At 39.0% G+C, this 24,555-nt stretch overlaps 1 pseudogene; it reads left to right on the top strand.

Moving 5' to 3' along the window:
* Positions 1-9,273: 9,273 nt before the first annotated feature.
* On the top strand, positions 9,274-23,136 carry LOC102416160 (annotated as a pseudogene).
* The last annotated feature ends 1,419 nt before the right edge of the window (positions 23,137-24,555 follow it).

Genomic DNA, 24,555 nt, shown 5'->3' with positions numbered 1-24,555 from the left:
TCCTTAAAAAACTGGAAATAGACCTGCCTTATGACCCAGCAATCCCACTGCTGGGCATACACACTGAGAAAACCAGAAGGGAAAGAGACACGAGTACCCCAATGTTCATCGCAGCACTGTTTATAATAGCCAGGACATGGAAGCAACCTAGATGTCCATCAGCAGATGAATGGATAAGAAAGCTGTGGTACATATACACAATGGAGTATTATTCAGCCATTAAAAAGAATACATTTGAATCAGTTCTAATGAGGTGGATGAAACTGGAGCCTATTATACAGAGTGAAGTAAGCCAGAAAGAAAAACACCAATACAGTATACTAACGCATATATATGGAATTTAGAAAGATGGTAACAATAACCCTGTGTACGAGACAGCAAAAGAGACACTGATGTATAGAACAGTCTTATGGACTCTGTGGGAGAGGGAGAGTGTGGGAAGATTTGGGAGAATGGCATTGAAACATGTAAAATATCATGTATGAAATGAGTTTCCAGTCCAGGTTCGATGCACGATATTGGATGCTTGGGGCTGGTGCACTGGGACGACCCAGAGGGATGGAATGGGGAGGGAGGAGGGAGGAGGGTTCAGGATGGGGAACACATGTAAACCTTTGGTGGATTCATTTTGATATTTGGCAAATCTAATACAGTTATGTAAAGTTTAAAAATAAAATAAAATTTAAAAAAAATAAAAAAAAATAAATTGTGAGATAAAAAAAAAAAAAAAAGATAATTGCAATCTCTTAAACAAAAAGCAGGCATTCTATAATTAATACAATGCCAGAAAGTTAATGATCATGAAATAGATTTAATTAATACCAAGAAAATAGGATTAGTAAATTTGAAGACAAGTAAATGGAAATTATCAAAATTGAATACTATACGTAACATTCAAAAAACCTAATCAGGGTACAGAAGTATATAAAACTATCAGATTATTGATCATATATAAAAAAATGTTCAAACTACCGCGCAATTGCACTCATCTCACACGCTAGTTAAGTAATGCTTAAAATACTCCAAGCCAGGCTTCAGCAATACATGAACCGTGAACTTCCAGATGTTCAAGCTGGTTTTAGAAAAGGCAGAGGAACCAGAGATCAAATTGCCAACATCCACTGGATCATCGAAAAAGCAAGAGAGTTCCAGAAAAACTTCTATTTCTGCTTCATTGACCATGCAAAAGCCTTTGACTGTGTAGATCACAACAAACTGGAAAATTCTTCAAGAGATGGGAATACCAGACCACCTGACCTGCCTCTTGAGAAACCTATATGCAGGTCAGGAAGGGACAGTTAGAACTGGACATGGAACAACAGACTGGTTCCAAAAAAATGAGTATGTCAAGGCTGTATATTGCCCCCTGCCTTTTTAACTTATATGTAGAGTACATCATGAGAAACACTGGGCTGGAGGAAGCACAAGCTGGAATCAAGATTGCCAGGAGAAATATCAATAACCTCAGATATGCTGATGACACCACCCTTATGGCAGAAAGTGAAGGAGAACTAAAGAGCCTCCTGATGAAAGTAAAAGAAGAGAGTGAAAAAGTTGGCTTAAAGCTCAACATTCAGAAAACTAAGATCATGGCATCTGGTCCCATCACTTCATGACAAATAGATGGGGAAACAGGGACTGACTTTATTTTTCTGGGCTCCAAAATCACTGCAGATGGTGACTGCAGCCATGAAATTAAAAGACGCTTACTCTTTGGAAGGCAAGTTATGACCAACCTAGATAGCATATTCAAAAGCAGAGACATTACTTTGCCAACAAAAGTCCGTCTAGTCAAGGCTATGGTTTTTCCTGTGGTCATGTATGGATGTGAGAGTTGGACTGTGAAGAAGGCTGAATGCTGAAGAATTGATGCTTTTGAACTGTGGTGTTGGAGAAGACTCTTGAGAGTCCCTTGGACTGCAAGGAGATCCAACCAGTCCATCCTAAAGGAAACCAGTCCTGGGTGTTCATTGAAGGGACTGATGTTGAAGCTGAAACTCCAATACTTTGGCCACCTGATGCAAAGAGCTGACTCATTTGAAAAGACTCTGATGCTGGGAAAGATTGAGGGCAGGAGGAGAAGGGGACAACCGAGGATGAGATGGTTGGATCGCATCACTGACTTGATGTACATGGGTTTGGGTGGACTCTGGGAGTTGGTGATGGACAGGGAGGCCTGGTGTGCTGCAGTTCATGGGGTCGCAAAGAATAGGACATGATTGAGCGACTGAACTGACTAACTGACTGGTTAGTTAGGACCAGAAAAAGAGGAGAGAATGATTGGGATAGAATTAGACTTGGAAATATAAATGGAAATATATTTCCTAATGTTCATTGCTAGTATACTAAAAGACATTAGATCTTTATACAATGAATTTGGGACATCTGATCCTACTAGATAAGCATGTTCAGTCCTGCCAGCTGTTTGATGGGTTTGTTAAGATATTCTGCACATATGTATGCATCACCAGTGAATAAAGAAACTGATTGCTTTCTTTCTATTTGGTAATGCTATAGTTTTCTTCTCCTGTTGCACTAAGAACTCAAGCACAAAGTTAAATAGAAGTAGTGAAGTGAGACATCTTGTCTTGTCTTAATATAGAAGAAAACATTCACTCATAAATACAATGTGGCTTGAAGGTTTTGTAGAAAGCGTGTATCAGGTTAAGCACGCTTTTTCATATTATTACTTCACTGAGAAATTGTAAGATGAATTCATTTTAAATTTTGTCAGATGTGCTTTTTAAAAATCTATTCATTCATTATATTTTTCTCCTAAATGCCCTTAATTTAGTGAATTGCATTTATTGAGTTTTTTTTTTCAGTTCAGTTCACTGTGTCTGACTCTTTGTGACCCCATGAATTGCAGCAGATTTGTTGAACAAATGCTGCATTTCTATGATAAACTTCTTTAAGTAGAACATATTATTCATTTTATATATCACTGATTTTAATTTTCTAGCATTTTGTTAAAGGTCTTTGGTTTTATATTGAGTGATGTTGACCTGAATTATTTTTGCAATACCTTTTCCTGGTTTACAAGCAAGATTATACTTGTCTCATAAATGTGTCTAGAAGTGTCCCTTCCATGTCCATTTTCTGAATTAAAAAAAAGAAAAAGATACATATACTGACACTTTTTTCTTCCCTAAGTGTTTGACATATTTCATGAGCACTGACACCTTAGTCTGAGATTTATTCTGTATGAAAAAAAAATTTATTTATGCAATTTTAATAGGATTTAAATAAGGCTACTTATTTATTTATAGATAACAACCTTTAATAGGCTATTGAAGAGCTTATGTTTATGAAGCTAATTGTCTATTTTATCTAAGCTGGTGAATGTACTATAATAAATTTTTTCATGCTCTTCTCTATTTCTTTAAAAATATTTTTATTGTCTCTACTGGTGTCCAATCCTTAATACTGGTCATTTTTATCCTTGCTCTTACTCTCCCAATCAGTCTAAATAGAAATTTCTTGATTTTATTGAGTGATCTTGACATCCAATGCTTCATTATTTTTTATTTTTTACTTCTTTTATATTTTTACTTCACTGCTTCTATTCTTTTAATTTAATTATCTCTTCCTTTTTCTATTCATAAGGTGGAAAATTAAAATTTTCTTCTGAAATTTTTATAGATTTACATAGCTATGATCAATATTGTTTGTTTTATTTTGTGTGATAAAAGCCAAATATTCTTTTTCAAATATCTAGTTTTCCAAGAACTATATCTTTAGAGACTATTCCTCATTAAATTATCTTGGCTCTTGAGGGGGGAAAAAAAAGACCATATTTGTTTGGTCAAAGACCACATATTTGCACTTTCAGTGATATCCAATCTCTTCTAAAATTTTGTATTTTCATCTAGGATCAGTCCTCAGTCTGAAAATTGTCTTTGATTATTTCTTGCAGTGTAATTCCCCCATTGACTCAGTTTCTGCCTGAGAAGTCCTAATTTCACTAGCTCTAGAATTGAGCACAACACTAATTAATTCTCTTTATTAAGCACAAACTGTTTCTGGCCCTTTTAAGTCTAATATAATTGTAGAGTTTTCTTTTATCTATCCTTCTTAAATCCTTTCTGGCTTCCTATGAATATAATAGAAACTTGCACAGTGCTCCGAAAGGACCATCCATAAATCTTTTTGAGACACGTCCTTTTATACGTGGTCTTTGTGTGAGGCAGTTGTAGTGCCAGGCACTGAGGATTCTTAGAAGGGCTTTTGTCAATTTTAGCTTAATTCTACTATCCACTGCCTTATATCTCTCTGAATCCTTGAAAGTAGATTTGATAGCCTCATCCTGATGTCATCTCTCCTCTGATGCCTTTCATTGCATACAGATTCTTTTAAGAATAAAACTCCTATTTAAAAAAAAAAAAAACAAACCTCCTTCAACCATATACGTTGTCCTCTATACTGCCACTAAATTGTGCTTACAAACTGAACACAACTGAAGAAAGGAATTTTCAAACAAACAGTTGAGAATTTCAGAGAGGTCTTGAAAATGGAAGCGTGAATCCCCCAGGAAAAGCTAAACAAACTTGGCTGTACATCCACCCTGCTTTTGCATTCCATTGTTGCCTTCACTGTAACTCTTTAAACAAGAGAGATAGCTCTTAAATTCTTAAATAGAGGGAACCTTGGGATTCCAAGGTGGCTCAGACAGTAAAGAATCTCCCGGCAATGCAGGAGACACCAGTTCGATCTCTGGGTTGGGAAGATCCCTTGAAGAAGCTAATGGCAGCCCACTCCAACATTCTTGCCTGGAGAGTTCCTTGGACAGAGGAGTCTGTAGGGCTACAGTCCAGGGGGTCACAAAGAGTTGGACACAACTGAGTGACCAACACTTTCACTTTTCAGAGGACATAGTTCTTCTCTGTGAAAAATCTGCTTCCATAAAGGAGAATGACCTAGAACAGTTCAAACAGAGAAGATGAAGAGAACAAAAACATTTTGAAATAAGCACATTCTAGACTGCATTCTGAAAGTTCTATGAACTGCTTTGGGACATTTGGGTTTCTTAATTCTATCTCCTTTTTTTGACATCACTAACACTTCATTTCTCCTTTCTCCTGTAATCTCTCATCCATCAAAAATGAAGGAATAAGGGATTATTTCACCAAAGCAAGGAGCTCCTGGCTAAATGGAAAATAGCATGAGGCTGGAGTTTCTTGGTGGAAGAGTGCTGACAATATTTTATATCTTCTGCATGCATGGTTTAGAATTTACATCAAACTAGAGCAACTCTTCGTTATCTCTATTCTTCAAATTAGTAAATTCTGAAGAATATGACACAAATACAAGTCAAGTCACATAATTAGGACAGAGAAAAAGTAAAGACTAGTTATTAACCTGGTTCTGATATGAGTTAAATATGTGGTGAAGGGAAATGACATGATCATAAAGGTATTTGAAAGAAGGAGGGAAAGAAACATTTTAATTTTATTTTCTCTCTGTACCTCTCTTTTGCTCTTCCTTTCCTTCCTTCTAGGGAGAGGTCACTACGATGAGATAGATGAGCAGAAATCAATGGCTCTGGCTCCTTGGTGGTCTGAGTCAATCCGTCAGACGACTGGTGGCAGTCACTCAGCCTCCACAGTCACCCCCTCTCCCCGTGCTGGCCCATGTTGGAATTCATTTGCATAGCTGGGTAGCACTCCCTGTGGAGCCGCATTGAGCAATTTTGCAGCTGTGACAGCTTGAAATAGAAAAGCTAATGCAACCAACCATTGACTTCCTCTTTTCCTAAGCCCTAGCTGGGAATTCTTGACATGGAAAGGGTGAAGATCCCTTAAAATAGAAGGGAAAATGAATAAAGCTCTCAGGTATTGTGTGTTAAAATATCACCAGGCATTTTGCATTTCTAATTTAACATTCCTTGGCTCTGATTTCTGCATTCACCTCTGATTATACTTACCTACTTTGCTTTACTGGTTGAAAGGAGAATAGTACTGTTGGGTTCCTTAGTACATATCTTCCCTTTGCCTTTTGGGAAGCAAAGACTTGAGTAATTTTCCTAAAGTTTGAAAATTCAGGAAAGCTTTTTTTCACTTCTCTTTTTTGTTTCCTTCGATGTGTACTGGCTCCTTATCTTTCACTCTCTCTCCAGCCATATCTCTCCGTGCAAACACCAACATGGACATACGCATGCATACGGCACAACGCGTTGTGAAACACGAGCCTTTGATTGATTCTCCTGAATTAACTGAATTTTAATGTTTTCAGAACACTATGTGGAGAAAGTAAAATATTTTTCGCACACAGACCTCTGTACATTTGTCTATTATATTTAACATTACCTTGCAATTTAAGCAATGATTCTTCTAAAATGTGGAAAATAATATACTCGGTTATCTTTCATTGCAATTTCTCATCACATAAACCAAATAATGGATTACATGTTGACCATAATTCTTTTAAAATAAGTGAGCCACAGCAATATAGCCTCATTATTTTAGAATATATTATCATGAGATAGGTACTTGGGGAGGGTGGGGAAAGTCAGTTTTTCTCACTAAAAAGGAATCAAGATAAAAAGTGTATTGGTTGGAGAAAGCTGGGTTAGTGAAGATTAAAATTTTTGTTAAAGTTTATTCCTTTACTATTTGTATCCAGAAAGGTCTTCATTAAAATTTATTGGCTCAACTAAATAGGTTTATATCAGATGCATTGACTTTTCCAAAATCTAATATAATGCTTTAAATTAACATTGCAAAACCCAGTAATTATTTTATTTCATGCCAAATGTCAGTTAAAACATCAATATCTGAGTGGTTTCCATGAATCAGATTTTGCTGCACTTTCTAGACCCTTCTGGAGGATATATTGCTTATTGATACATATATACATTTGTGATGCTGTTGGGAGCATGGGGTGAGTACAGAGCTGCAGTGGTGGTTGACTAAAGCTGCTGTAAAAATGATGAGAGAGTTTCATATTGTTCTACACACACATATATGTAGGGAACCATAACTGGACATGAAAGACATTCAGGACTCACTTAAGGAGAATATTTCACTCTGTTGACTCCTGTGAAGCGTCAAAATCCCACCATGACTCCTGTTTTATCAGGATCCAGGCAGCTTTCAAATTACATGCACGTAGAGTGACTTCTCCAATTACATCTCCAGGCCAACTTCTCTGAACGATGCCATCTGCTTATGCTGGCCAGGGGAAATCAGAACATCTGAGGACTGGCACCAACCAGAAATCTCCCTGACACATATTACCGGGGATTATGTGATAAGTCTTTGGTGAGTTTTCCAAATTGGGTGTGTATATTATCAGGTTTGGCTAAAACTAAGGCAAGAATTAATTTCTAGGTCAACCAATGGAAACGTTTTTGCAGGAAAAGATAAATATCAAGATGATCCTACCAGAAACTCCCATGTAGTTACAAACTCCACTTGGGTTTTCCCAAGCAGAAACTTTCTTCTCCAATTCAGTGCCTCTTCTCTTGACTAGCGCGTGCTGTGTGCTATGTCACTTCAATCTTGTCTGACTCTTTGCAACCCCATGAACTGTAGCCAGCCAGGCTCCTCTGCGGAATTATCCAGGCAAGGACACTGCAGTAGGTTGCCATGCCCTATCATATAAACCACTTATAGATCTCTTGCTTCATTATCACATATTATATGATGTATGTGTTATGTCAGTCCTAAGGATCAAGCACTAATATTAGTCTTATTACTGAAACTCCAATACTTTGGAAACCTGATGTGAAGAGCTGACTCTTTGGAAAAGACCCTGATGCTGGGAAAGATTGAGGGCAGGAGGAGAAGGGGATGACAGAGGATGAGATGGTTGGATGGCATCATCGACTCAAGGGACATGGGTTTGAGTAAACTCCAGGAGTTGGTGATAGACAGGGAAGCCTGGTGTGTTGCTGTTCTTGGGGTCACAAATAGTCAGACACAACTGAGTGACTGAACTGAACATAAATGAGTAATCTGGGAGAAATTAAGGTAACAATGAAAAGAGGAAGAGAGAAAGATAAGTCATTACTCTATGTAGCAGGCAATATATTGATATAATATTTTTTCTTTAATCTTTGATTTTCTTTAACTCTCATAATTCAATGAGTTGAATATCATCTCCATTCTACACCTGAGGATAACAAAACATTATACAGGCAATTGGTGGAAGCAGTAATCTCCTTGGACACAAAGAGAAACCTGTACTTCAGAAGCCTCCATGATGGCCCTTCTCTGACCATGCTTCTCTCCTGGCAGGGAGTCTTAAGCAGCAAAGGGAGATGCCCACAGAGCTACTATGCCCATCTGTAGACCAGGTTCAGGTTCAAGAATCCTGAATTCTTAAATCCTCGGCCAAATGATCTAAGCTCAGTTCTATCATCAGTATGGATCTTTTCTCCTCCCAAGGATAATCCATACCGTTCAGGACTTTTAACACTGAATCCAAGGGGACTCAGCTTGGGTGTGCAGATGGGTGTCCATGTCCATGCACATCAGACTCCTTGTGATGCTGCATAAAGTCAGAAGCAAGAACAAGGGGTGTTGGGCCAGAAACTTGGGGAGAAATCCAAGGAGTCTCAATGTGGTCCTAGCCTTTCAGAGTGCTATAAAAGTATATTTGTCGAGGTGAGAGGAGAAAGCCTGTTTTATTTAACATCCTACTAGCTTGGTGTGCAATCTTCCAACCCTGAATATACATTGGAAAGACTGATGCTGAAGCTGAAGCTCCAATACTTTGCCCACCTGAAGTGAAGAGCTGACTCGCTGGAAAAGATTCTGATGCTGGGAAAGACGGAATGCAAGAGAAGGGGAAACAGAGGATGAGATGGTTGGATGGTATCACCAACTCAATTGACTTCAGTTTGAGCAAGCTCCGGGAGATAGTGAAGGACAGGGGAGCCTGGCAGGCTGCAGCCCGTGGAGTCACAGAATCGGACCTGACTGATTGACACAACAAAAATGATGCTTAGATAGATGCTCAGATTGGGGCCTCAGAAATAGTATGATTGACACTTGGTGCAGGAACCAGGCTTTAAACCAAAATCTCTTACTCCGAGTTCTAAGCCCTTTGCCAGTAAACCAGATCTGTCTCTCTCCTTTCCCTTTGTGGGAGAAGTAAAGTAAAAGCCCTATAGATTCCCATCAACTTCGTTCTTCTTTTTATCTTTTTATGTACTTTAAGGACAGAAATTCTTTTAAACCTGCTGCATACTGAATATTTCTCACCCCCAGTGTGGCAATTTTTGGAGATGGGGCCTTCAGGAGATGTTTAAGGCATGAATTCAGAGCCCTCATGACTGGGATCAGCAGGCTTATACAAGAGCCCTCAGAGAGATCTCCCACCCTTCTGCTTTGTGAGGACACAGCAAGAAGAAAGGAGTCTAAACCAGGAATCCGGCTCTCACCAGACACAGACTCCACCAGCGTATTGATCTCCAACTGCCCAGACTGTAAAGCTGTGAGAAATCCTGACTGGCCACAAAGCTTGCTTCAGTTTTTCTGTAAGATGTTGCAGACTTTTGGACAATCCAATATATTTCTGCTGTTTATAACTTGAGAAAGACATTTCTGTTGTTTATAATGTCCTGGATGGGTTCTGATATCATCTTTTCTTATTTCTGGTCATAGAAGGAAAGCTTTCAAGAATTTACCATTAAGCATAACGTGAGTCCATCCTAAAGTAGATCAGTCCTGGGTGTTCATTGGAAGGTGTTCATCAGTCCTGATGTTGAAGCTGAAACTCCAATACTTTGGTCACCTGATGCGAAGAGCTGACTCATTTGAAAAGACCCTGATGCTGGGAAAGATTGAGGGCCGGAGGAAAAGGGGACAACAGAGGATGAGATGGTTGGATGGCATCACTGACTCAATGGACTTGAGTTTGGGTGGACTCCAGGAGTTGGTGATGGACAGGGAGGCCTGGCATGCTGTGGTTCATGGGGTCACAAAGAGTCAGACATGACTGAGCAACTAAACTGAACTGAACTGATAAAGTGAGTTTTGTTTTATTTTTTTATATCCTATTGTTGAGCTCAGAAAGTTTGTTTCTATTCCTAGGGGGATTATTCAACTTTTTTTTTTTTTTTCATAAAAGAGTAATGGATTTTATGAAATGATTGTTCTGTGTCTATTACAATTGTATGTTTACTTCCCTTTTATTAATATGGTATATTATATTGATTGATTTTTGTGTGTTAAGCCACACTTAGAATTCTGCAGCAAATTCCATTTGGTCACGCTGTATAATCATTCTGATATGTTAGATTCACTTTTCTAGAAATTTGTTGATGTATTTTATGTCAATATTTTTGTAATATTTTGCTATCAAATGAGACTGATCTCAATAAAATTGAATCAGAAAGTGTTTTCTTTTTTTTTTCTTTTAGTTTAATGTTAATTCTTTAAGTAATCATTACCAACAAAGTAATGTAGGTTTGGATTTTTCTTTGTGGGAAAATGGTTTAAAATACTCAGTCTGTACACTTATTACTGATCTATTCAGGTTTGTGTCTTCTGAGGAAGTTTTTTTTTTAAATTAATTAATTTATTTATTTATTTATTGACCATGCAGTATGGCATGTGAGATCTTAGTACCCCAACCAGGGATTGAACCCAAGTCCCCTGCTTTGGAAGCAGAGTCTTATCCATTGGCCAGCCAGGGAAGTCCCCTGAGTCAGTTTGGGGAGCTTGCATCTTTTTAAGAATTTGTTCATTTTTCCTGCATTATATAATCTATTGCCATACAATTGCTCAGAGTATTTCCTTACAACCTTTATATTGTAAATCCACCTCTAATTTTCCCTATATCATTCCCGATTTTAGTAATTTAAATCTTTTTTCTTGGTCAGTCTTGCTAAAGTCATCAATTTTATTGGTATTTTAAGTGTTTCATTTTCTTCATTTTCTCTATTACTTTCTCTGCTTTGTATGTGTGGTTTATATCTACAATCACTTGCCTTCAGGATAAGAGATTATCCTTAATAATGTGGGTGGGTCTCATCCAATCAGTTAGAGGCCCTGAGAGCAACAAATGAGGTTTAAAGTGAAAAGAAATTCTGTCTCAAGACTGAAGTGCCAACTTCCACCTGTTTCTAGCCTATGGGTTGCCCTGAAGAGTACAGACCTGCCAGCTTTCATAATCACATGAGAGTGAAGTTTTTAAAAATTATATTTATATAATATATGTATGTATACATATCATACATACACACACACACACCAATATTCTGGTTTGGATTCAGTGAATTTCCTAAATATGTAAATTGTATATAACAGATTTGGAAACATCTTCCAATTTGTCCTTCTCTCCTGTCCTCTATTATTTCTAACTGGAGTCTTGAAATGGTGCTAGAACGTCTTACACACTCTTATGTATCTTTTTAAGTCTCTTTAAGATATACCCCCACTCTTCTACAGAGCATTTCCTGTACAATTTCTTCAAGCCATCTGTTTAAGTTTTTCAAATCTATCTCTAATTCTCTCTTAAGTGATGTTTATTTTGGTGCACAGCTACTTGATTTCTGTTCTATTTTTCATTTTATAATTTGTTTATTTCAGATTTAAATTTGCTGTCACGTATTATATCCTCCTTTCCTTCATTATATTTTGTCAACTTTATTTCTTTAAGGATCAGTTCAGTTCAGTCGTTCAGTCGTGTCCGACTCTTTGCGACCCCATGAATCGCAGCACGCCAGGCCTCCCTGTCCATCACCAACTCCCGGAGTTCACTCAGACTCATGTCCATCGAGTCAGTGATGCCATCCAGCCATCTCATCCTCTGTCATCCCCTTCTCCTCCTGCTCCCAATCCCTCCCAGCATCAGAGTCTTTTCCAATGAGTCAACTCTTCGCATGAGGTGGCCAAAGTACTGGAGTTTCAGCTTTAGAAGCAGTCCTTCCAAAGAAATTCCAGGGCTGATCTCCTTCAGAATGGACTGGTTGGATCTCCTTGCAGTCCAAGGGACTCTCAAGAGTCTTCTCCAACACCACAGTTCAAAAGCATCAGTTCTTTGGCGCTCAGCCTTCTTCATAGTCCAACTCTCACATCCATACATGACCACAGGAAAAACCATAGCCTTGACTAGATGGACCTTTGTTGGCAAAGTAATGTCTCTGCTTTTGAATATGCTATCTAGGTTGGTCATAACTTTGCTTCCAAGGAGTAAGCGTCTTTTAATTTCATGACTGCAGTCACCATCTGCAGTGATTTTGGAGCCCAAAAAATAAAGTCTGACACTGTTTCCACTCTTTCCCCATCTATTTCCCATGAAGTGATGGGACTGAATGCCATGATCTTCGTTTTCTGAATGTTGAGCTTTAAGCCAACTTTTTCACTCTCCTCTTTCACTTTCATCAAGAGGCTTTTTAGTTCCTCTTCACTTTCTGCCATAAGGGTGGTGTCATCTGCATATCTGAGGTTATTGATATTTCTCCCAGCAATCTTGATTCCAACTTGTGCTTCTTCCAGCCCAGCATTTCTCATGATGTACTCTGCATATAAGTTAAATAAACAGGGTGGCAATATACAGCCTTGACGTACTCCTTTTCCTATTTGGAACCAGTCTGTTTTTCCATGTCCAGTTCTAACTGTTGCTTCCTAACCTGTATACAAATTTCTCAAGAGGCAGGTCAGGTGGTCTGGTATTTCCATCTCTTTCAGAATTTCCCACAGTTTATTGTGATCCACACAGTCAAAGGCTTTGGCATAGTCAATAAAGCAGAAATCGATGTTTTTCTGGAACTCTCTTGCTTTTACGATGATCCAGCGGATGTTGGCAATTTGATCTCTGGTTCCTCTGCCTTTTCTAAAACCAGCTTGAACATCAGGAAGTTCACAGTTCACATATTGCTGAAGCCTGGCTTGGAGAATTTTGAGCATTACTTTACTAGCATGTGAGATGAGTGCAATTGTGCGGTAGTTTGAGCATTCTTTGGCATTGCCTTTCTTTGGGATTGGAATGAAAACTGACCTTTTCCAGCCCTGTGGCCACTGCTGAGTTTTCCAAATCTTTAAGTATATCAAACATTTATTTTATACAGTTTATATGATAGTTCTAATATCAGTTGTCATTGTGTATCTGTGATTTTTTCTGATAAATAAATTAATTGGGACTTCTTTCATTTGTATTTAGAAGCCTCGGCTTAAGAGCTTTGTGTTTTACCCTTGTCATCATAAAGGACCTACTGGTTGAACTTTGAACCCTAGATGTAGGATGCGCGTCCTCAGGATGTGTGTGTCCCTCCTCTGGTGTCTTTTTTGCACACAATTTCTTTCACCATTTCCTTTATTCTTCAGGGAAATAGGAGGCACTACCAAGTCCAGATTGAGGTAAACTAAATGTTTAGCTCTCATGTAAATTCTAGATTTTTCCTATTTGATCTGCTGAACGTGCTACTGATCAGAGGTCCTCACGTTAGCAAGGTTCTCCTCAATAAATCTGTGTTCTAAACCATCAGAAACTGGCATTCACAGTTAGAGGAATATTGACTCCAGAGATTTTTGCTGAGTAGATTCATGACTTATTTTTGTTTCCGACCAGAACAGTATGTAAGAATCTTTAAACTTTGCTTTAAATTTTAATTCATTAGAAATAAATTTAATGTACCATACATCAACAGCTAATATGTTTTTAATATTTTTGAAATAAAAAGCAGTTTTATCTCTTATAAGAATATATTTAACAAAATACTTTTTAATATTTCATATATTTAATATTCATATATATGTGCACACATGACTATTGTAAGAGAAAGTTATATTAACATTACTAGTTAACATATATTTCATATTGACTTTAAATGTTTTAAAAGTTGAAATGTGGAATGTGTATTTTAAATTATGTTACTGTACCCCTGGGCTTAGTGGCATAGGGTGTAACTCATAAACTGTATAATATGAATATTTATATACACACAGAATGATCCATATTTAAATATGGTGCTTCCTCTGATTATTCTAACTCTGAGTGAATAAGAATACCTTACCATAATAAGGAACTTGACTCTTTATGGAGACTATAGTGAGAATTCATTATATTACTTGTGAAACACTCACGAGAAAACCTTTTTGTCAAGAATTTCACATCCGTTCTAGTTACACTTTCACCATGTTCAACCCTGAAACATTATTTCTTTGGAACAACATTCAGGAAGATGCCCCTGGGAAATACAAAAGGCCAGTGGTAAATTTTAAAGAATTGCTTTAAAAAGCTGCTCAAGTGAAGGCTTCGCTCAATTTCCTGGTGTTTGTGCAGGCTCCATGCATTTCCTGACAGAGGCACAGGTTAAATTTGGTTACCTTCTGAGCGAAATCTGGGGATAACTTGAGTGTAGAACAAGGGAGTGAATACTATATCCACAGTCCAAATGCAGGATTGGTTCTAAGGTTTCTCCTGGGATTTTAGAATATGTCTGGGTTGAGTGCCTGTCTCAGCCACTCACCGGCCACTGGGAGCCTGCCAGTCACGGCACCCTGGTCTCAGCCATCACTCCAGAGCCACAGCTCACCTAAGCCCAAGAGCAGGGGAGAAAGAGAACTGCAAACATTTGGAGCAAGGGTGAAGGGGGAAAAGCACTTTGGTTTTTAGGAAGGTGAGGGCTAGTCTACCACTGAAAAGATCTTTGACTGTTATATCTGATATATGATTAAAGCTAAGATAGTATATTTTGAAAAATTATTATAGCATAGTTGCTTTACAATGTGGTGTTAGCTTCTGCTGTACAGCAAAGTGAGTCAGCCATATGCATATGTCTATCCCCTCTTTGGGGGATTTTCTTCCCATTTAGGTCACCGCAGAGCATCGCATGGTGTGCGTATACACCTATGTACCTATGAGTGTACACCCTCTGCTATAGAGTGTGTGCTCTGTTGCATCCATCCCTTTGCGACCCTATGCTGGGCTCCTCTGTCCATGGGATTCTCCAGGCTGGAATACTGGAGCGGATTGCCATTTCCTACTGCAGGGGATCTTCCTGACCCAGGGATAGAACCCGTGTCTCTCGCATATGAGGCAGATTCTTTACCTACTGTTCCATCCAGGAAGCCTGTGTTTTATAGTGGATTAGTATATTTTTAACTGTAATTGGCCTTTCCTTGAAATACCATGAATTCTACATATGAGCACATGCTAAGACTCAGAGGACTTTTCCATTTCCTTTTGCTGTTCCAAGGAGGATTTGCCTTTCTGTGGTTGGGGAATTACATTGCAGGAAACAAAACTTCATCTCCCCCCAATAAAAACCACAAATGCCAGGTTTCATGTCCCAGCCTCTCTTGCAGGCAAGCAGGGAACATGACATAGCAACTCAAACTGGACATGCCGACCCCACACTTTGAATCATAAGCAGTGTGACTGAGCAGGACCCATTCTTGCTATGGGTGGAACACACTGACAGCAGTTACCTGCATGTTCCTGGGGGCTCAGACGGTAAAGAATCCACCTGCAATGCGGGAGACCTGGGTTCCATCCCTGGGTTGGGAAGATCCCCTGGAGGAGGGAAACGCTACCCACTCCAGTATTTAGAGAATCCCCAGAGAGAGGAGCCTGGCAGGCTACACCCACGGGGTTGCAAAGAGTCAGACATGACAGAGCGACTAAGTACACACACTAGAGGTTAGATCTATATTGTGTTGTCCACTGTTGGTGAGATGCTTTTAGTAGAAAAAGTTACATCTGCAGCCAGTACTTCACTGACTTGATTTTTTTCTTTCAAAATTTTTTGATCATGCCCCATAGCATGTGGCTTCCCTGGTGGCTCAGATGGTAAAGCGTCTGCCTGCAATGCGGGAGACCCAGGTTTGATCCCTGGGTTGGGGAAGATCCCATGGAGATGGAAATGGCAACCCACTCCAGTACTCTTGCCTGGAAAATCCCATGGACAGAGGAGCCTTGTAGGCTACAGTCCATGGGGTCGCAAAGAGTTGGACAAGACTGAGCAACTTCACTTCACTTCACTTCATAGCATATGGGGTCCTAGTCCCTTGACCAGGGATCTAACCCCTGACCCTTGCATTGGAAGCTCAGAGTCAACCACTGGCCCACCAGGGAAGTCCTTTACTGACTGGATTTAGATTATTATTTCTTTTTATGTAGCCTCCAAATTCTGTTCCTTAGATTTCCTAGAGGATTTGTGAATCACTTAATATCCTTTTAATACATTCCTCTTCAGGTTAAATTATTCATACTTTATTTGTTGCCTTCAACTAAGTATCTCATATAAAATGTAATAGGTAATATAGCTTATTTTGTTCCTTAGAATTTCAGTTCAGAAAATCATGTAGAAACAATATCAATATTCATTAGTTATCAGATTATGGTTTTGCAGGATGATTGTGATTTTAGCTAACTGTTTCTGAAGGCAAGCTATGTTAGACACTGTGCTGAGAGTTTTATATGCAATGTTGCCTATAATATTCAACATGGCATACAAAGTAGGTACTGTTATTACTTTTCTCACACAGGTATAAAAGTCTAGTCAGAGATAGGCAGTACTGTGCAAACACTATGGTAAACCCATAGCAAACACTGCCTGTATGCAGCTTCATGTTCTGCTGTGTGCCTCTTCTATATCAGGTAATGTGCTTAGAGCTAGAAATGCAAAAATTAATTATGAATATTCCTGTCCTTGATTCATCTTTTAGGTAAAATAAAAGTAAATCTATAACTATTCATTACGAAAATTTTATAATAGCATGATGGAAACTTAAATAAAGGTGGAATCATTTCTCAACACTAGTGTCCTGAAAAACTGTAGACAGGAGAAGACAAGGATCCCCCTTGTGCATATATGGCATCTGCTGTTGGACAGTTTTATCAGTGTTACTTATGGGCTGAAAGGGTAAGACTGTTGTTGTTCAATCACTAAGTTGTGTCTGATTCTTTGTGACCCCAGGTGCTATAGCACTCCAGGCTTCCCTGTCCTTCACCATCTCCCAGAGTTTGCTCAAACTCATGTCCATTGAGTCAGTGATGCCATCCAACCATCAGGGGTGACAGAGGATGAGTTGGAAAGGGTAAGATATGGTGACTGAACAAAAACTAAATCCCAAAGATCACCCTTGATGCCTAATATATCAGAGAAGAGTGTCAAATATCACTCCTGTGAATTCCCTCCTAGGACTGCATTATCAGGAATTTCTTGGGATTTTGTTTTACAAATGATGACTAACTTTGGGGAATAAGAAAAAGAAATAAGTATCAGATGTGTTTGCAATATTTAAATGATATATTAGCAACAGGAAAACATCTGACTTTATACGGGTCATTTTTGACCTGACTACAAAATATTTTAATTGTGTAGATACTTAATGGTGTCTTTATATGTAAGAGATGGAGAAGGAAATGGCAACCGTGTCCAGTATTCTTGTCTGGAAAATCTCATGGACAGAGGAGCCTGATCGGCTTTAATCCTTGGGGTCGCAAAGAGTTGGACATGACTGAGTGACTGAGCACACATGTATATGTAAGAGAAAGCAATTTTCTCAGTAAGAATTAAGTCTGTGCTTTTAATGAAATAGTTTTATGAATAAACAGGTCAATAAGAAATATAACCTCCAACCACCAGAAACACACTTCAGATATGAAACCTTTAAGGGAAATAGATCAGATAGAAGCTGCAGCAGCTTCCTACTGTCTCTGAAAGAAATCAGGCAAAAGTAGTAGCTTAAAAGAACACAAATGTATCATGATTTGGAGGATGGCAGAAATCCCAGGTGGTGCTAGTGGTAAAGAAAATGCTTGCCCATGCAGGAGATGTAAGAAATGTGGGTTGGACCCCTGGGGTGGGGAAATCCCCTGGAGAAGGGAAAGGCAACCTACTCCAGTGTTCTTGCCTGGAGAATTCCGTGGATAGAGGAGCCTGGTGGGCTACAGTCCACGGTGTTGCAAAGAGTCGGACACGACTGAGCGACTTGACACACACACCAGAAACTCAAACTATGTCTCTGCTGCTGCTGCTGCTAAGTCGCTTCATTCACATCCGAATCTGTGCGACCCCATGGACTGCAGCCTACCAGGCTCCTCTGTCCATGGATTTTCCAGACAAAAGTGCTGGAGTGGGGTGCCATTGCCTTCTCCGAAACTATGTCTTAAGAGGCTCAAATCAAGGTGTCAGCAGCGCTGTGTTCCCTGAGGCTCCAGGGGAGACGCTGTTTCTCTGCCTTTTCCACCTTCTAGAGACGCCTCGGCCCTTGACAGCCTTTCGTCTTCAAAGCCGTCAAGAACATCACTCAGCTTCTGCTTCTGTCATCACGCCTCCTCCTCTGACTCTCTTTCCCGTCTCCCTCTTTCACATTTAAGGACCTTTATGATTCCATTGGATCTACCTGGGTGATCTCTCCATCTGAAGCTCCTTTCCCCAACTGCAAAGCTCCCTTTGTCATCGAAGTAACAGATTCACAGATTCCAGAGATGAGGGTGTGGATCTATCTGGGGGGCATTATTCTGTCAACCACAGAATCTTTTTCCTTCTACTTTGGCTCCCAATTTCTCACCTACTGAATAAACTTATTTTTCTCTCCTGATTTCTTTCCCTTAAATATGCAAGCCTATTTTAGAATGTCTCATTAAAGCAAATAAACTTCTCTTTGGGCTTTATATCTCTCTCCAATTACCATCTTACAAGGTTTTATTCTTTAACAGCAGTCTTCTGAAAGTTTCTTTCACTCACTCTTTCCATTGCTTCTCTCTAAATCAATCCCCAGTTCATTTTATTCCCCAGGGAGATGTTATAGCTGGTAACTCCAGAAAACACTCCCTCGCTCTTCATATTCTGAACCCTCACAATAGCAATTAAGATACCTTCCTTCTTGAAATGACCATTGAGCTTGGATTTCATGCTATCACATTTCCATAGTTTTCCTCTGATCCCTGCAGGTTAACCTTTTCCTAGATCATTTGTTATTTTTTTTTTATTTTCTATCTAGATTAGTCTTGAACTTTTCTCCATTCCTACAAAACTGTTTCTGTCTAGGTAATCTCATTCACTTCCTTTAAGTATGGTCTATATGCCTTTTCTTTCTTTCTGGAAAAAAAGAAAAAAATATATATTCTATTTAGCTAGAGAAAATGAATGATAATTGTTCATGCTCATGTTTCAGTGAAGTTATATATGGAAATTTTGTGTCAATGAATGCATATCTATCTCATTTCTATGGCAATGCAATATTATGGACATACCATAATTAATATAACTAGCTTATTGAGAAACTCCAATTTTCTATTTTTCTATTATAGCATCATTTTGATAAATGTGTAATATGTAGTGACAAACATTTTATCAGTGAGGAATACCAGAGAAGGATATTGAATTCATTTCAAAAGAAAAATCATAGATGGTATACTGTGAACAGTATTTTGGTCTGAAGTCCTTTCCATCAGCAGAGTCCAGCAGTTCTCTAACTTACTTCCCTATGGATTAAAGGACCCGAAGTCATAAGAAAGAGAGTAAGTAGTTATGCAATCACATTGGAAAGTAGTCTGTTTCCAACTATGTTCTCTTTTTCTGAAGAGGAGATACTTCCTCTTTCCTTGGAGCTTCTCCATAAGAATGCCCCTTCAAGAAGAGAAGAAATATTCCAATAATATACACGTGTACAGTGAAAAATTCTTTCTATATGTTTTGTTAAACGTGTATAGAAGCGGTGACAATTTTTTTGAGCGACAATATAGGTTAAAACTCAGGATTTATATGGTCACATCTCTGATGTTATCTGCTTTTCTCATGAAAAGCAGTTGATATCCAGCATAGCAGTGGTTTTCTAAAGGTACACCTTCTGCCCTGTGCCTTAGGCTAGCCTTAGGAAGCCACCCTGTTTACCTCTGACAAGGTTAGAAATAGTCCCTCCAAATTCCCGTTCTTTTCCTTATGAATAATTATCTGAACTCTTTGTCCCAACTGATCAACGGGAACAAAAAGCTTGGAATCCAATTTTCCTTAAGATGCCCTTGAACTTGAACTCTGGCTGACTCAGCCCCAGCTGGCACAGTGTACCTCCTTAGGTGTCTTCCAGAAAAGCACCCTGACCTCAAATGAAACATCCACCTCCTGAGAACACACAAGTTGAGGGGATTTCTGAACCTTTTCTCTTTTCCAGGATCACAAGGGCTCAGGTAATAGTCAACATTGTCAAGAATAGAAATAGTTGAGCATGAATCAGATCAGATCAGATCAGTCGCTCAGTCGTGTCCGACTCTTTGCGACCCCATGAATCGCAGCACGCCAGGCCTCCCTGTTCATCACCAATTCCCAGAGTTCACTCAGACTCATGTCCATCGAGTCAGTGATGCCATCCAGCCATCTCATCCTCTGTCGTCCCCTTCTCCTCCTGCCCCCAATCCCTTGCAGCATCAGAGTCTTTTCCAATGAGTCAACTCTTCGCATGAGGTGGCCAAAGTACTGGAGTTTCAGCTTTAGCATCATTCCTTCCAAAGAAATCCCAGGGCTGATCTCCTTTAGAATGGACTGGTTGGATCTCCTTGCAGTCCAAGGGACTCTCAAGAGTCTTCTCCAACACCACAGTTCAAAAGCATCAATTCTTCGGCGCTCAGCCTTCTTCACAGTCCAACTCTCACATCCATACATGACCACTGGAAAAACCATAGCCTTGACTAGATGGACCTTTGTTGGCAAAGTAATGTCTCTGCTTTTGAATATGCTATCTAGGTTGGTCATAACTTGCCTTCCAAGGAGTAAGCGTCTTTTAATTTCATGGCTGTAGTCACCATCTGCAGTGATTTTGGAGCTCAGAAAAATAAAGTCTGGCACTGTTTCCACTGTTTCCCATCTATTTCCCATGAAGTGGTGGGACCGGATGCCATGATCTTCGTTTTCTGAATGTTGAGCTTTAAGCCAACTTTTTCACTCTCCTCTTTCACCTTCATCAAGAGGCTTTTTAGTTCCTCTGCACTTTCTACCATAAGGGTGGTGTCATCTGCATATCTGAGGTTATTGATATTTCTCCCGGGTAGGCACACACAATTTTTAAACAAAGTGGCAGAAGCAATTTAATGAAGAAATGTATTAAATAAATCATATTGGAAAAAAATGGACATCTGTAAGCAGAGCAAACAAGCAACAATCTTCATTGAAACTACATTGTATTTAAAACATTGACCTATAGGTCCAAATGTAAAAAGCATAATTATAATTTTGGAAAACACTGGAGAAGAACATGTGACCTAAGATTTGGCAGAGTTCATCAATATGACTTTAAAGAGCACAGTCCATTAGAAACATAATGAAGAAATTGTGCTTCACCAAGATTAAAATCATTTGATTTCTGAAAGACCTTGTTAAGAGGATGAAAAGGCAAACCACAGATGGGGAGCAAATATCAGCAAATCACATAACTGACCAAGGACTTGTTTCCATAATTATAAAATATTTTCTAAATGATACGGTAAGAATACAATTCAGTTAGAACATGAGCAAAAGACGTGCAAGACATCAGGGAAGAGAATATGAAATACCAAGTGTTCACAGGAAAGTTGTTGATGTCGTTGTCCATCATGGAAATGCAAATTAAAGCCATGATAAGATACCACTTATTCCTAAAGAATTACATGTGCTTACGTGCTAAGTTGCTTCAGCTGTGCTTGACTCTTTGTGACTCCATGAACTGCAGCCCGCCAGGCTCCTCCGTCCATGAGATTCTCCAGGCAAGAACACTGGAGTAGGCTGGCCTCCTCCAGGGGGATCTTCCCGACCCAGGGATCAAACTCTTAAGTCTCCTACATTGGCAGGCAGGTTCTTTCCCACTAGTGAGTGTGTGTGTGTGTGTGTGTGTGTATGATAAATACATATGATTCACACACACACACACACACATATGCCAAGTTCTGATGAGGATATGGAACAACTAGATCCTGATGCATTGCTTGGGAGATGAGAGATCATTACAGCTACTCTGGAGACTGCTTGGCGATTTTTCTTTTTTTTTTTTTTTTTTGCACTCACTAGAGTTCATTTCATTGAATTGATCTAAATATTTTATTTAAAGAAATATCTGAAGATTACATTATTAATGGGAAGAATATAAACATACATATTTAAAGATCATTTTGTAGTGACATATGGGAAATAGATTTCTCCAATAACATGATTAGTTTTGTCATTCTACTAGTGAAATATATCCTGCAGAAACATGATTTTACCTTCAAATCTGAGCACATTACCCTCACATAAAAAAATAAAAAAAAAGATAATTGAAAAAAAAGGAAACTTTGATTAGTTTAAATTTGCGGTAGACCACATCTGATTTGTTGAAGAGCAAGTTCTTTTCCAGTCCCTAAGACATCCAACACCCATGCAGAGGAATTAAATTTAGATGCCCTTCTTCAGATGGCTGATAATTTACATGTGAATGAGTCCAGCAAGATTGAGAGTTTGAACTACTTTTGTGACCAGGAAGAAAAGTTTAGAGATGCAACGGTGTTTATTTGGGAATTTGCTCCTGCTTCTGGAGATATGTATGAGCTATCTACAAATGCACAAGAAAAGAAGCATTATACAAATATTGTAAAGATGTGGTGAAAAAGCTATTAAGAGAACATTCAAGGATGGACATTGTCATCTATGGCATGTGGTTTTGTGTGGCTGTGTATCTGAATTTGAGGGCTTACAAAACAAAATCAAATACCAACAACACTTAGAGAAACATCTACTTAGAGAAACATCTAGATAAAACAAGGGAAGATACTGTTGCTGCTGCTGCTGCTAAGTCGCTTCAGTCGTGTCCGACTCTGTGTGACCCCATAGACGGCAGCCCGCCAGGCTCCCACATCCCTGGGATTCTCCAGGCAAGAACACTGGAGTGGGTTGCCTTTTCCTTCTCCAATGCATGAAAGTGAAAAGTGGAAGTGAAGTCGTGCAGTCGTGTATGACTCTTTGCGACCCCGTGGACCGCAGCCTACCAGGCTCCTCCGTCCATGGGATTTTCCAGGCAAGAGTACTGGAGTGGGGTGCCATTGCCTTCTCCGGAAGATACTGTTACACTCTCTCAAAACTGAACTGGGTTGAGCAAAAGCATGGCTGCTACTCTGTTTGGAAAAATACCATCCTCAGCTATACAGGAAGCTTTGCAAAATTTCCTTAAGGCCGAAGAACCAATTCCTGGGTTTTCCAAGTCCAATTATATATTCTTAGCAATTTCTTATTGAGCTGAATATGTGCTATATGTTCCCACAATTATATTCCTGGGTATTTATAATATAAAAATGAAAATATGTCTACTTAACACTCATAGCATGAAGTTGAGCAAGATGTGATTTGCCCATAAAATGTGCAGTTACCAGATGACTCGGGCTTCCCTCATAGCTCAGCTGGTAAAGAATCTGCCTGCAATGCAGGAGACTCTGATTCAATCCCTGGGTTGGGAAGATTCCCAGGAGAAGGAGAAGGCTGCCCACTCGAGTATGCTGGCCTGGAGAGTTCCATGGACTGTAGTCCATGAGGTCATAAAGAGTTGGACACGATTGAGCTACTTTCACCTCCACTTTTCACCGCCAGAAGACTCAACAAGTAGATAACAGAGTGTTCAGTTCAGTTCAGTACAGTGGCTCAGCCGTGTCTGACTGTTTGCGACCCCACGGACTGCAGCAGACGCACGAGGTGAAAACAATCGTTCACAGTAGTGTCAGTCAGAGCAGCCCATAAGCAAACAAATTTCCATTGAATGATAAATAAATAAAGAAAATATGGTATATAGACGTCACAGAATATTATTCAAAAATAAAAATGGAATGAAAGTCTGTAGCATGCTAAAATGTGAACTTTGGTGCCATTATTTTTCAGTTGAAAGAAGCCAGAAGACCATATATTGTATGGCTCCACTTATATTAAATACACAGAATATAAAAATCTAGGGCGACCGAAAGTAGAAAGTAATTCCTGATTTCTTAATGCTGTATGAGCTTTTTGAATAGGGAAATGGGGGAGGTCATGAAGGGCATGGGGTTTCTTTTTGGGGTGAAATGTTTTAAAATCAGTTTATGGTGATGGGTTATACAATTCTGTGAGTATCCTAAAATGCACTGAATGGTATATTCCAAATGGGTGACTTGAGGATATGCCACGTCTATCTCTGATAAGTTGTTTAAAACAGCTTATATGCTTTTTCATTTAGTTTTTATAACATTCTTTAAATGACAAAATCATAATGATGGAGAAAACTCCATAGTTGCCAGGGTGTGGGATTGGGAGGAAAGACTGCATAAATGTGGTATATCGATGTCATATTGCTGCTGTTGATACATGTACAATAGTTTTGTACGTTATCATTTAAGGAAACTTGGTCAAAGGTATGTGGGAATGCTGCTTTTTTTTCAACTTCTCTTGAATTTAAATAATTTCAAATTTAAAAGTTTCTAAAAATCTAACTCTTTAAGAGACTGAATCTTATTTTTGAGAAACTTTCTGACATATTATGTGTCAACATTGTTTAAAGTCAAAATCCAGCTGAACAATTGTATTACTGATATTTCATTCTGTTAGTTCTTCTCTTTCACAGCTTAAGTCTTGAGGTTGGTTCTGCTATGTCCACACATTGATCTATTAGAACTTTAAAGTTTTCAGCTTCA

This window comes from Bubalus bubalis, chromosome 10 (assembly GCF_019923935.1).
Source record: "Bubalus bubalis isolate 160015118507 breed Murrah chromosome 10, NDDB_SH_1, whole genome shotgun sequence".
Taxonomy (NCBI): Eukaryota; Metazoa; Chordata; class Mammalia; order Artiodactyla; family Bovidae; genus Bubalus; species Bubalus bubalis.
The sequence above is the reverse complement of the archived record's forward strand: the minus strand, read 5'-3'. Positions and strand labels throughout refer to the sequence as shown.